This window comes from Lissotriton helveticus, chromosome 4_1 (assembly GCF_964261635.1).
Source record: "Lissotriton helveticus chromosome 4_1, aLisHel1.1, whole genome shotgun sequence".
NCBI classification, from domain to species: domain Eukaryota; kingdom Metazoa; phylum Chordata; class Amphibia; order Caudata; family Salamandridae; genus Lissotriton; species Lissotriton helveticus.
This window is the reverse complement of record NC_136063.1, coordinates 731,772,538-731,787,391: the sequence shown is the minus strand read 5'-3', so window position 1 is coordinate 731,787,391 and position 14,854 is coordinate 731,772,538. Positions and strand designations below refer to the sequence as shown.

General features: G+C 37.6%; 1 long non-coding RNA gene across 1 annotated transcript in view; it reads left to right on the top strand.

Annotated features, from left to right (window-relative positions):
• Positions 1-13,217, top strand: part of LOC144827314 (uncharacterized) — a 28,145-nt gene extending 14,928 nt beyond the window's left edge. Inside the window, exons 2-3 of the long non-coding RNA XR_013610131.1 lie at positions 10,657-10,728; positions 13,082-13,217. This is a non-coding gene — a long non-coding RNA (uncharacterized LOC144827314). The remainder of the gene's footprint in view (positions 1-10,656; positions 10,729-13,081) is intronic.
• The last annotated feature ends 1,637 nt before the right edge of the window (positions 13,218-14,854 follow it).

Genomic DNA, 14,854 nt, shown 5'->3' with positions numbered 1-14,854 from the left:
CTAAGATCACACTGTGAGTGAAGCTTGATTTTAAATGAATCTGGGTGAATAATATGCTTAGTTGATGTCTTTAAAACATATGGAAGAACATGTTTTTTAAAGACATGGTAGATTGCATGTGACATCCTGGTCATCTGCCTGAGATCACACTGATGGGTGAATGAAGCTTCACTCACAGTGTGATCTTAGGCACATGAGCATGATGTTACATGTAATGAGAAATAAGTGTTATGTGTTGCTTATATATAGGTGGCCTCTTTTTGGCCTGTAGAGACAGTGAAATAATATGATCCGAGAGACACATACTGCTTGCAGAGACAGACATGGTAGATTACATGTAACATCCTGGTCATGTGCCTAAGATCACACTGTGAGTCAAGCTTGATTTTAAATGAATGTGGGTGAATAATATTAATATTAATATTAAGATGATGACTAGATGGGTGATGACTTTTTACGAGAAAACATTTTACATAGTAAATCGTGTTTGACACAAAGCACAGCCCATTTCATTGACCACTACAAAGCAAAGCAGAAACCTAACTCATTTCCAAAATACATTTCCAATATGCACCATACCATTTTTAAATATATGGAAGTATAAGTTTTTCAAAGACATGGTAGATTACATGTAACATCCTGGTCATCTGTCTAAGATCACACTGATGGGTGAATCAAACTTCACTCACAGTGTGATCTTAGGCACATGAGCAGGATGTTACATGTAATGAGAAATAAATGTTATGTGTTGCTTATATATAGGTTGCCTCTTTTTGGCCTGTAGAGACAGTGAAATAATATGATCAGAAGCACACATACTGCTTGCAGAGACAGACATGGTAGATTACATGTAACATCCTGGTCATGTGCCTAAGATCACACTGTGAGTCAAGCTTGATTTTAAATGGATGTGGGTGAATAATATGCTTAGTTGATATCTTTAAAAAAGAATGGAAGTACATGTGTTTTAAAGAGATGGTAGATTACATGTAACATCCTGGTCATGTGCCTAAGATCACACTGTGAGTCAAGCTTGATTTTAAATGGATCTGGGTGAGTAATATGCTTAGTTGATGTCTTTAAAAATATGGAAGTACATGTTTTTTAAAGACATGGTAGATTATATGTAAAATCCTGGTCATGTGCCTAAGATCACACTGTGAGTCAAGCTTGATTTTAAATGGATCTGGGTGAATAATATGCTTAGTTGATGTCTTAGGGTGAATAATATGCTTAGTTGATGTCTTTAAAAATATGGAAGTACATGTTTTTTAAAGACATGGTGGTTTATATGTAACATCCTGGTCGGTCCAAGATGGCGGAGTGAGGACGCGGACAAGCAGCAGCTGACCTGGAGCTCCTCACCCCCTCTGAAGTTAGATCGTGAAAATGCATTGACATCGGCGTTTCCCCCGTAATCCCTGAAAACCACAAGAATAAGGAAGAATAAGGAAACATTTAATCATTTAAATAAAGTCATATTGGCGCTTACCGATGCTCTGGCTTCTGGATTTCTCACAGACCGTTAGGCACTCGTTCGGGCAAGCGATTCACAGCCTGCTCACTAGCTCGGAGTTTAGCTGGTTTGGTCTCCGACCCGCAGCCCGTGCACGGTGGATACTCAAAATGTCACCGAAGAACCCGCCTCGCAGCACCCAAAATGCCAAGACTACCGCTGCTGCTGCCTCCCTTTCCACAACGGGCGCGACGACCATGGCGTTTGCGACAGCTTCGGCAGCCCCCCCTCCTCGTCAGGAGCAACGGATACAGAAGCAATGCCTCTTGACATTGTGGTTTCTTCAGCTTCGGAGCTCTCGGGGACAGTGGACGGTGCCGGGAACAGCCCCTCTGCAGCGGCAGCACCTGGAGTCAAGAGTGCGGATAAGGACACTGGAACTACAGCAGCCACCGGTAAGCCACTATTACGCCCCCCAACGCTGACTGTTTCTAGTACCTCTTCCAAGAAAGCTGTTAAAAACCCCGCTAAATTAAAAGCAAAACCAGGGGGTTTAGCTGGAACTCTGACTGGAGGCGAGGGAGGTGAGGGAGGTGATGAGACTGATTGTTTAACTCTCCCGGCAAGCTCAATCACTGAATCTGCAGTAGGCATAGCTGAAGCCGCAGGAGCTGTAGCAAAACTCCAAGTCGATAACAGAGCCTCAACTCTAATTCAGATACAGTCTCTTACAAGTTCAAACTCTAACCCGCCACTATCTATGGAAATATTTACAGAAGTAGCAATTATAACCGAAGAGAGTTTGATGAATGAAGGCAACTTAAACTTAGTTGCTAGTGGAGACTCAAATGATTTGGTAACTGTCAGTATATCGGGGCATAAAAAAGAAAAGGCAATTGCAATGGCGAATGAAGAAACTAGCAACACAGCTCTAAGCGAGGATGCAGGATCTAGTGGTACTGTGCAACCAAATAAAGAGGCTTGTCATGCTTGTGAGGAGCTGGTAGAGGTTAACGGAGACTCGGGCTCCCAGGATGAGTATGAAGTGGAGACGGAAGAAGAGACGGCTGACCCGCCGGAAACTTCAACGAGATCCCTGGCGACTAGAAGGCGCAAACCGAAAACCAAGCCCAAGATTAAAAAGAGGGGGAAAAACTAATACCACTCTAAATCGATTGATTACAAACAATACCTCGGCCACTAGGAAAATTCTTATTGATAAAAGTCCTCTTAGGAAATGGATAGAGGCAAAAGGGCTCGTAAAGAGCATGACACTAAAGTTATCCGGGACAAGCCCTACGGATTCTAACCCTATCTCAGGCCTCCTAGACTGCCCCGCTTCCCCGGAGAACAATGTTTCATGGGAACTTCTTAATGCAGCATCGAACGCATCAAACGCTACACCCGAGCAAGACAAGACTCCTCTGTCTCTGTCACAATCTAAACCAGTAACCCCATCAATATGTGGCTCACCGGTGTCTACCAACTCAAAGACACACGCAACCACAGTTTCTGTTATGACTGACAAAGGTATTCCATCTCAAGATCCAGAAGAAGATAAACAAGAGCCAAACTCTTCCCAAGTGGACACTATACTTCAAATACTAACCAATCAAAGTACAGAAGCACAAGAATATTATTTACAACTGCGGGAGGATAACAACAAACTGCAGACCTCTTTATTTGAACTGACCACTAACTTTAGCGGAGTCTCGCAGGACATTGAAGAACTGCAGCACCGAGTAGTAGGAGTAGAAGAAGTAGCGTCTCGTATGAATATAGCAGTAAACCAACATGACACTCAGATAACGACCCTTCAACTGAAAGTTGAAGATTTGGAAAATCGGCAGAGAAGATCTAACCTGAGACTATTTGGGGTACCGGAAGGATCAGAAGGCTCAGACCCTAGGGCCTTTCTTGTTGGTTTACTTCAAAAAGCCTTTCCAGACTTAGCAGAATGGGACTCTCAAATCCAGTGGGCACACCACTTACCTTTAATCCAAAAGAACAAAAAGAGTAAATTCCCACGTCCCTTTCTTATTTTTTTTGGTAATTTTTTACTGAGACAGGCTGTTTGGCAGAAAGCACGACCTAATGCCCCTATAACTATAGAGAATCTGTCTCTGTTTGTTCGCTCAGATCTTAGTAAAGCCACTATGGACAGACGCTGGAAACTACGCAAACTGATTGACCCAATTAAATCTATGGGGGGGCAACTTTTTCTCCAGGAGCCTGCACGTCTAAAAGTTATCAAAGGCGGGCTCACACATTTCTTTAATGATACTAGAGAAGCTGAGCAATTTTTATCTGGCTTAAGTAAAAGCTAGACTTTAACTATAATAACATTTAGTTAGACTCTTGACTATGTCGATACAATAGTTAATGAAAATAAGTCTCAGCTGGCGATGGGCTCTCTCTCTTCTTCTGGTCCTTAGGAAAAGCTACTCTCAAGTGACTCTATCTAAAAAGAGGGAGGAGGGGGAGGAGGGGGGAAAGGAAACATTTAAAGGGGGAAAAAAACAAAAACACACTTCAGAGGTGGGGGTGTTGGGTTCTCTTAGGCAGTCTGCTGCAGTTGCTGCCCCTTCACCGGCAGCAGTAACTGGAGGGTGGTCCCTTCCCGCTGTGGGTGGGTGACAGGGGGGTGGGGGGTGGGTGTTCTTTGTTCTCCGCAGGGTGGGGGGTGGGGAGGGCAAAAAACTGGAAAAAAGTGTTTACAACTTGAGTGGGAGACATCCTACCGAAGACAAAAATATAAGTAAATATCTATATTTGTGTGGCTCAGGAAAAACTTCCACTTGGTGTTTCATAATGTTGGTTTTCTTTTTTCTTTTTAAATGCATGAAATAAAGTGTCTTGCTTGGAACGTTGCGGGGCTTAACAGTAAAAACAAAAGACGTCTAGTGTCGGAAGAGTTGAGACTGTATGACCCTCATCTTATACTGCTATCTGAAACACATGTAGCCGGCAAGGACAAAAAATTACTTGGTCAATTAGGGTACGATATTGTCAGCTGTTCTACTTTCGGGGCTTCAATTAGAGGGGTGGCAATTCTAAAGGATAAATGATTCAGGGTAGAGACTTTACAAACTGCTCATGATAAAGACGGTAGATGGGTCATCACTCAAATGAATATCGAAAATCATAAATATGTTGTCTGTGTGGTGTATGGCTCAAATCAAGATGAACCCAGGGTTTTTGATGATTTAAATATAAAACTTTTAGATTGGGATGGGGAACTTATCATAATGGGGGACTTAAACTGTATCATGGACTACCAACTAGATACTACTAGGCCTGGGAGCTTTCAGCGGATGCGTAAAACTAGAGCCTCAATTTTAGATCTATGCCGTACACATAACATTAAAGATGCTTGGCGATATTTACACTCACACACTCCTGGCTATACATATTACTCTGCACCTCATAAACTCTGTTCTTGGTTGGACATGGCTCTAGCTAACGTTAAATTACTGAGCACTGGCCTAATGGAGGTATGCCCTTGAATTTCTTCAGATCACAACCCCATAATGCTGACCTTTGATACTCCACATATTCGCACAGGTCCTAGACCTTTTTCTTTTCCCAGGTCCTTAACATCAGACTCTGTTTACATCTCACAGCTAAAAAATCATCTTACTGAATTTATAGATATCAACCAGAATTCTGCTACATGCGATATGGTCTGGGACACATGCAAGGCAAGCATTCGAGGATTCACGCAGGAATACGTGCTCAGACAAAACTCTGAGCGTCGCAAACTTAGTGAATCCTTGATTTCCAGCATCGCTGCCCAGGAAGCACAGTTAGCCATAGCACTACAGCTAAACTCGCCAGCGGTAGCAGAGATAGGCCTTAAACTAAGTCAATTAAAATCTGAAACTAAAACAAAGTTTATTCAAAAAAACATTGCTAATATACACAAATTTAGGATTGCGCAATATGAGGGTGGGGATAAAATTGGCTAAATCCTGGCATATAAAGTGGCTGAAAACAGAGCTAGCACCATAATTACAAATATCCGTAGCTCCGACAACAAGTTATATGATCAGCCGCATGATATACTGGAACAATTTGTGGATTTTTACAGGACCTTGTACACTCCCGAATCTATCCTGAATGAAGCTACCATACAGAATTACTTAAATGAGACCTCAACAACTCTACTTAACTCCTCGGAAATAAATTCACTGTCTGAAAATATTACAGGGCAAGATCTACGCCAAGCTATTACCGCTCTCTCGACAGGAAAAGCCGCAGGGGAAGATACCATCCCTCTAGAGATATATAAAATCTGTCTAGAGGAACTAGCACCCTTATTGCTACAGGTCATACAATCCATTGGGGTGACTGGGAGGGCCCCTAAGTCATGGAATAGAGCTAAAATAATCTTCTTCCTCAAAAAAGGCAAACCAAAGGAAGAGAGGGGGTCATACAGACCCATCTCTCTGATCAACACCGACGCAAAAATATTTGTGAACATTTTAGCTACTAGGCTAGCTCCTCTTATGCCAAAAATAGTAATTCAGCAGCAACACGGATTTGTCACTGGGAGAGACACTACCACTCATGTTAACATGGCCATAACAGCGTTTGACCTGGCTGAGACTGAGTCCACTCCACTCGGCATGATTTTGCTGGACGCCGAAAAGGCTTTTGACCGAGTGGGGTGGGATTATCTCTGGCACGCTATGATCAAAATGGGCTTTAGCGGACACTTTTTAGAGTGGATAAAGGCATTATATGACAACCCCTCAGCCCATGTTAGCTATGGGGGACAGACTTCCACTGATTTTATGATTTCTCGGGGCACTCGTCAAGGTTGCCCTCTATCACCTTTATTATTTGCCCTTTCACTTGAACCATTTTTACATTCTCTCCAAGCACAACTCAGAATTGCTCCCTTCAAGTCTAACGAACAGATACTGAAAATCACGGCATATGCCGACGATATTGCCATTTATTCTTCTGATATTATTAAGGCACTGCAAGGGATTAACATTGAGGCTCGTAAATTCGGCAAAGTATCCGGCTATAAGCTAAATTCAAACAAAACGCAAATCATGGATCACTGACATATTATCGAAAGACACATTATCGAGATACAAAAATATCGACACAAAAATATCGAAATCAAAAATATCGAAGTTATATCTACATAATGGTAAGTACAAAAATATCGAAAAAATAATATCGTTGTACAAAAATATCGAAATAAAAAATATTGTTTTTTTAAATGTATTAATAATAATGTAAAAATAATTTAAAAATACATATAATTTTACAAATATTAACGCATGTTTTTACAACGCAGATACTTTTACAACGCATACCATTACAACATAAGTATTGGTAAGTATATAATAATTTTTTATGTAAATTAATTAAAATAAATATAATATAATTTAATTTAATTTAATTTAATTAATTTAATTTAAATTTAATTTAACTTTAATTTTTACACTGTACCCCTGTACCCCAAAAACCCAAAACTGACCCTGAACCCTAAAAATACCCCTTTACCCAAAAACTAAAAACTGACCCTGAACCCTAAAAATACCCCTTTACCCAAAAACAAAAAACTGACCCTGTGCCCTAAAAATACGCCTTTACCAAAAAACTAAAAACTGACCCTGAACCCTAAAAATACCCCTTTACCCAAAAACTAAAAACTGACACTGAACCCTAAAAATACCCCTTTACCCAAAAACTAAAAACTGACCCTGAACCCTAAAAATACCCCTTTACCCAAAAACTAAAAACTGACCCTGAACCCTAAAAATACCCCTTTACCCAAAAACTAAACACTGGACCCTGAACCCTAAAAACTACCCCTTTACCCAAAAACTAAAAACTGACCCTGAACCCTAAAAATACCCCTTTACCCAAAAACTAAAAACTGACCCTGAGCCCTAAAAATACCCCTTTACCCAAAAACTAAAAACTGACCCTGTGCCCTAAAAATACCCCTTTACCCAAAAACTAAAAACTGACCCTGAACCCTAAAAATACCCCTTTACCCAAAAACTAAAAACTGACCCTGAACCCTAAAAATACCCCTTTACCCAAAAATAAATCTAATTAATGTAATGAACTAATTAACATTAATTAATTACCAATTAATGTTTAATTAACAATAACAATAAATTATATATCTTAGCACATTAAATCTAATTAATTTAATTAACTAATTAATATTAATTAATTACCAATTAATTATTAATTAACAATAACACTAAATTAAATATATTACCACATTAAATCTAATTAATGTAATTAACTAATTAGTTTCAATTAATTACAAATTAATTATTAATTAAAAAATATTTAAAAATATATATTAATTATTTAATTATTATTAAATTACTTCCCACCCTATTCCCCTATAAACCCACAACCCGCTCTAATACTAAAACGCAAAATGTTAACATAATTACTAATTTTCAAACATGCATTTCTAAACATATTTAGCAAACAACATAATAAAATACATAACACTAAACAACAAAATTTCGATATTACTAACATACATACCTTAATCTCGATATTCTGTCTGTCGATATTATGGCACATCGATATACTATACCATCGATATTAAAACATTGATATTATTGTATATCGATATTTTGTTTTCGATATTTTGTCTGACTACCGCAAATCATAGCTAATCACACACCAGCGGTAAAAGTCCCCGAGATCTCTAAAACTGCTACTTACCTAGGTGTCAAAATTACATCTAATATACGAGAAATAAATAATCTTAACTATAACAAATTAATCAAATCTACTACCTTATTGCTAAAAAAATGGCAGAGATTGCCTTTGAATTTAATTGGCAGAATCAACCTCATCAAAATGAAGGTACTACCTAAATTTTTATACCTCTTTCGTTCCATTCCATTAGCACTAAACAATTCTTTTTTTAAGCAACTAGACAGAATATTTAGCAGCTTTATTTGGGGGTGCAAAAAAGCTAGAAGATCGTTGAAACTTCTAAAAAACAGCATAGATAAGGGAGGTCTCAACTTCCCCGATGTTAAATTGTACTTCTGGTCTTCATTTTTTAGGCACCTCCGCTCTTTGCTACATACAGAGGACACTTTTTTTCCATTATTTTATGTAAAAAGCCGACTCAAAAATGTTTTTACTCCGAGCGAACGACCCTAATTACTACAAGAGGGTCAAATTTAAGACCGCCAAAGATACTTTTAGGATATGGGTTAACATTCTATCCTACTGCAATACTTCCTTCTACCATCCGAAATTGCAGCTATGGGGTAACCCGGGTCTCCCGGGGATCTTCAACGATGGTATGGCACTTAGATGGTCTGCCCAGGGAATTAAGGTTCTGGGAGATCTATTTGGTGCACAAGGGTTTTTAGATTATCATTCACTTCAAACTCTGTATAATTTGACGGAAACAATGAGATTTAAATATCTACAAATACATGATTTTCTTATAAGGAAGAACCAAATATACAACATTTTAGATTGTGATATTTGGAACTGTTTATATTCTACCAAAAATAAATCTCTGATAAGTGAGGCCTACAAACACCTTTGTGCTCCTAAAACCGATGACTGTCAAAAATTAGCCGAAAAATGGAGTAGCAAAATCGGCTTAAATATAACTCCCAAACAAAAATCATTTTTCCTATCTAATATTAATAATTCGGTATGATTGTCCAGCTTGAGGTTACAGCAGTTTCGAACAACATGTATGCTATATTATACACCGGAAAAGATCTCTAAGTGGTCCCTTAATAACATCCAAGGCGATCGTACCAAATGCCCTAAATGTTCCGCCTACGCAGTAGACTTAGGACACATGCTGTACTTCTGCCCAACTCTTAAAGACTTTTGGGGGGAACTACTTAAAGTTTTGGAAATTAAGAAAATCTTCCTACCCTCACTCACAGTACCAATAGTATTACTTGATATCCATCCGGTTTCCCTCCCCCAATCCGCCTTGATAACGATCCTTATTTCCTGTGCTAAACTCACATTGGCTAGAGCCTGGATCTGTCCCAAACCCCCTAACATCTGGGAATGGTGGTCACTAATTTATAAAATTCACTCTATGGAGTTAGGGCTCGCAAAAACTAGAGGAGTTCGCTCGTTAAAAAAATTCGAGAAAATCTGGGGTAATTTTTTCTGAAGATTTTTGGGGTATTTAACTTCTCTGTTGGATATATACTTCGCTGCTTCTGATAACTATATTTTTACTGTTTTTGATTTCTGTATAAATAATTGAAACATGTCGCAATGTGGTCCAAGTGGAAAATGAAACACATCTTCGTTAAAGAGTAAGCTACATCTATTCTGTAAACAATTGCTTTCTTACTATATGTATACAGATATGTCTTCCTAATCAACTTGTCAATAAAAAAAATTTCAAACAAAAAAAGTAACATCCTGGTCATGTGTCTAAGATCACACTGTGAGTTAAGCTTGATTTTAAATGAATCTGGGTGAATAATTAACTTACTTGATGTGTTAAAAAATGCATTCTTGAAGTCACTTAGGCTTTATGACATGTACTGCTAGAGAATCTTAGCCAGCATGTCTGTTACGGCTCTTAGTTGCCAAAAGATCCATGGTGATTCCTTTTAGCAAGTAAAATGCCTAACAGACATGCTGCCTAATATTCTCTAGCAGTACATATCATAAAGATTGCATGTAACATCCTGGTCATGTGTCTAAGATCACACTGTGAGTCAAGCTTGATTTTAAATGAAACTGGGTGAATAATTTGCTTACTTGATGTGTTAAAAAAGTATTTCTTGAACTCAGTTAGGCTTTATGATATGTACTGCTAGAGAATCTTAGCCAGTATGTCTGTTAGGCTTCTTAGTTGCCAAAAGATCCATGGTGATTCCTTTTGGCAAGTAAGAGGCCTAACAGACATGCTGCCTAAGATTCTCTAGTTGTACATATCATAAAGATTGCATATAACATCCTGGTCATATGTCTAAGATCACACTATGAGTCAAGCTTGATTGTAAATGAATCTGGGTGAATAATTTGCTTACTTGATATGTTAAAAAATCATTTCTTGAAGTCAGTTAGGCTTTAGGATATGTACTGCTAGAGAATCTTAGGTAGCTTCTCTGTTAGGCCTCTTACTTGCCAAAAAGGCTCTATGCTGTGTAATATGTGTGTAACATGGTAATAAAATTAGTGTTTTTTGTTTTTTTCAGTGTTTGCTGCTCAAATCCAAGAATCTGGAGTGTAATTGAGAGTGTTGTGAACCTTCAAAACCATTTATAAAGGTGGGTTGCTAATTTGTAAAGGGGATCTATTTTTGTGCAGTTTAAAATAATAAGAAAAAATTCTCTCAATGTTTCCACCATTTGTTCTGTGTTGTACCATTTTATCTTTTATGTGTACCTTGTCTGTATCTGCTTGCACTATTTATGTATGTTGTCATACTATTTTACTGTCTCTCTGCACCATCTTTTTATGGGACTGTTCCATGTGTTGTATTCTTTGCAGTCCTGCTTTATCTATCGTCTGCCTGTAACAGTTTAGTGTCTGCGTGCATTATTTCTTGCTAAATCTGCATTATCTCTCTAACTCTGGCTGTACCATCTGTCTGTACCCGTTCTTGTGTATTTGCAGAGGCCTATTATGATATGGCTGTTAGTGTGTGTTATGCAGTCCTACCATGATAAATATTTTCCCTCTCTGTCTGTAGTTTCGCGCTCTCTGGTTGTACTGTTTTCTCTCTGTCTTCTCTATCTGCACCTCTGTGTGCTTCATGTAGCCTCTGGATATAACATTTCAGTGTATGTTTCTAGCATTTTTTCTCTATTGTACCGTTTTATCATTTGTGTCTACCATGTCTGAGTCTGCTTGCACTATCTGTGTCTGTTTTCATACCATCTCACCGTCTCCACTGGCAAAAAACAGACCATGCACATGTAAGCAAGAAATAACATTCCTTTTTCATTTCAACAACACACCCTGGATCTTTATTGCACAACATAGAGCCTTTTTAGCAAATAAGAGGCCTAACAGATATGCTGCCTAAGATTCTCTAACAGTACATATCCTGAAGCCTAATTGTCTTCCAAACATGATTTTAAAACACATCAACTAAGCAAATTATTCACCCAGATTAATTTAAAATCAAATTTGACTAAGTGTGATCTTAGACACATGACCAGCATGTTACATGCAATCTACTATGTCTGTCTCTGCCTGCACTATGTGTCTCTCTGCTCATACCATCTCACTGTGTCTCTGCACCTTCTTTTTTTGTAACTGCTCCATCTGTTCTTTTACTTGCAGCAGTGCACCATCTATTCTCTGACTGTAACAGTTTACTGTCTGCCTGCGTTATTTCATTTTTCGTCAGCACCATCTCTCTATATCTGTGCCTGTACCATCTCTCTGCACCATTTTATATGCATTTGCAGGGGTCTATTATGATATGGTTGCTCATGCTTAGTATGAAATGTTGTACATGCTGTGCAATTTAGATGCTGAGTGTGCTGTTGAAAGGCAAAAGCAACTGTCTCTGTGGCAAGTAGTAATCTTTTTAGTGAATTTACATTTGTGCACTGTGAGTTCCACCTTCAGTCTGTACACAGTTTAAACACCAGTTTATTGTGCTAAACTCAGAAAATCCATCCCTATAAATAAATTATGAAGTCTTTCAACAGTTCTACAGTCCAGAAAACCCTTAAACAAAACTTACAGTAAGACCCCCTTTGACTGCAGTAATTATTTAAATAAATTGCAAGGGATAGTGTTATGTACCTAGGATCACAGTGTGAGTCTGTTTTCAAAAAAGAGGAAGGTGGCAGATTAATTTGTGCAGTTAATGTGTTTAAAAGTATGGTAATGTATGTACTTATAAAATTGGTAAAGGTAGTTTTTAATTACCTATTTGTGAAAAAGATATAATTAAGTCTTTATATTTTTTTGGAAGGACCAGCAACATAATTTTATTGGTACAATGGAAGAGCATCAAGAAAACGTTGCTTTGAATTTTGACATCTCAAGTGATTTATTAGAGGAAGTGAAAGATGGACTTTTTCCAGAGGAAAATGATACTGGAAATGAAGATTTTTTAATGAGAGTTTCGACAGTGCTTTTGTTGAAGTGGTAGAAGATTTTGAATTGGAAAATTAAAATTTTGTTTATGATGAAAATGAAATACCGGATGAAGTCATGTTGCAAGTTTTATTGGAATATGAAATGTTTGACGAATAAATTTATAATTTATAATAAAACATTTTTCGAGTCAGTCTTCTTGTAGTATTGATCGTTCATGTGTTTAATCAAAATCAGAATAAATGTTTTAATGAAGTGTGTTAGAGATTAGGGTCAGAAACATTAATTCCACTATGACCCCCTACACCGCCTGAAAACCACTGTACTGTTCTTAACCCTGAAATATTATTATCAGCAAATACGTCTATAATGTTGACACACCAATGTACTGCCATCAAGTCACAAACAGCACTCACTACATGATTTCCTACTCTGTTCAGAGACTGTTGCTATGCCTTAATTTTACTTATAAACTGAACCAGTGTTTACATTATTTAGTGGTTATAATTTCTATGTTATATGTTAGTAGAGGTCTATAATATTTTTTGTCTTTATTCATAACAGATTATAATTTTGAACAGAAAAAAAATCAACATGCCGAACAAAAATTAAAAAAGAAAAAAACAAAAACAGACATACTATTCCAAGAGAAACAATTAGAAGAATTACGTAATCAACAAAGGACGGACAAAAAGAAGAGTGCTCCTGGTAAGACAACCAAGGATTTTATAAAGAAATTATGTCAAAGGAAAAAAAAATTGGATAATGTGGCAAAGGAAAAACATTTGGCAGTATCTACAAGGAGAAATCAGAGAAAAATGAAAAATGTTTCACAACTCTTCGGTGAACAAATTAATAGACATACTAATCAGTTTAAGGAAATGAGGAAGCGTATGTTTTATAATAGAGTAGTTTTGAATTTATTAAAAAATGTAAAAATTTCAAAAAGGAAATCTGCTTTTTATAAGAAAAAAAAGTATATTGAGAATATTGTTGAACGCGCATTTGAGACAAAAAAAAGTTATTTGTTTTAGTAATTGATAGAATAAATACACTGAATGAGGGAATCAAAGTTTTAAAAGCTAAGAGTAAATGGAAAAGACAAATAAATAGAAGTCATTTTTGTAAAGTTTTTTTCTGGAAAATGGATGCATAGTTCAAGTTGTGAGCCATTTTTTAATGAAGAGAGTTACTTTCAAAGTAATGATTTGTTGCATGCAGTTGACACCAGTGGTCCAGCATATGAGGTGAAGGACGGTTGTCCTATTGAAAAAGAGAAAATTGTGCCTAGAAATACAGAAGAGGTGATAGCTGATGAAGTTTTAGGGAGACGTCCTAAGGCTCCTGTGTACACCTGGAACTGTAGTAGTATTTGCAGTGTACGACAGGATTCAATTGATTTCTTTCGCAATTTCTTACGTAAGTATGCTAAGAAAAGTCTTAAACAAAAAGTTAAAATGTTGCAAGAATTAGACCCTTGCAGAGTGAGAGAAAAACAGGTCTGCAAGGGCATTCTCTGGTTAGTCTTTCTAAAAAAGTATGCCAGAGTGTTTTTCACCATTTCAGGATGTTAGCAGTGCATCATACCGAAGTGAGGAAATTAGTGAGAAGGTTGTATTATGCAAAAAGTCCAGCACTTAAGCTCAAACAGTTAAATAGTGCTCATTTGCATGGATCTGAATTAGATGTTAAGAAGATCTGTGAAGAAATTGAGGTTAGTTACTTTGGCCCAGAAGAAGACTGTGCAGAAACTGATACAGTAATAGATGGAAATGTGGTAGAAAATGTCCAGAATTTTAATACTGAATAATTTGAACAGGAAATAAAAAAGTTTAAGGTTATTGCAGGTGAAAAACCAAATTTTCCTTGTGTGTGTTGTCGACGCACTCATTACAAAAATCAAACCAAGTTAGTTGATTTATATTTAAAAAGTGAAGAGGAAAATAATAGTGAGTGGAAAAATTTTGCATCTTATTTGTCAATGTCAATGTCAATGTCAAATGCTTTTATATAGCACACTTATCACCAGGAAGGTCTCAAGGCGCTTTGCAGAAGAGAGGCAATAACCTACCAGAGTGAGGCACCTACAAAGAGACTTTAATAGGAGAAAAGCCACATTTTTAAGCCCCTTCGACACTCCAAATGATTGGAGAGGGACAGGAGATGAACAGGTTACTTATTCCATAGTTGGGGAGCCACATATGAAAAGGATCGGCATCCATTCCTGGACATCCGTACTCTAGGCTGGAACAGCAGGAACTTAGAGCTAGAGCGAAGCGCTCTGGACGGAGTATACCAGGCTAGTTTTTTTGTTAAATAGGAGGGGCCGATACCACG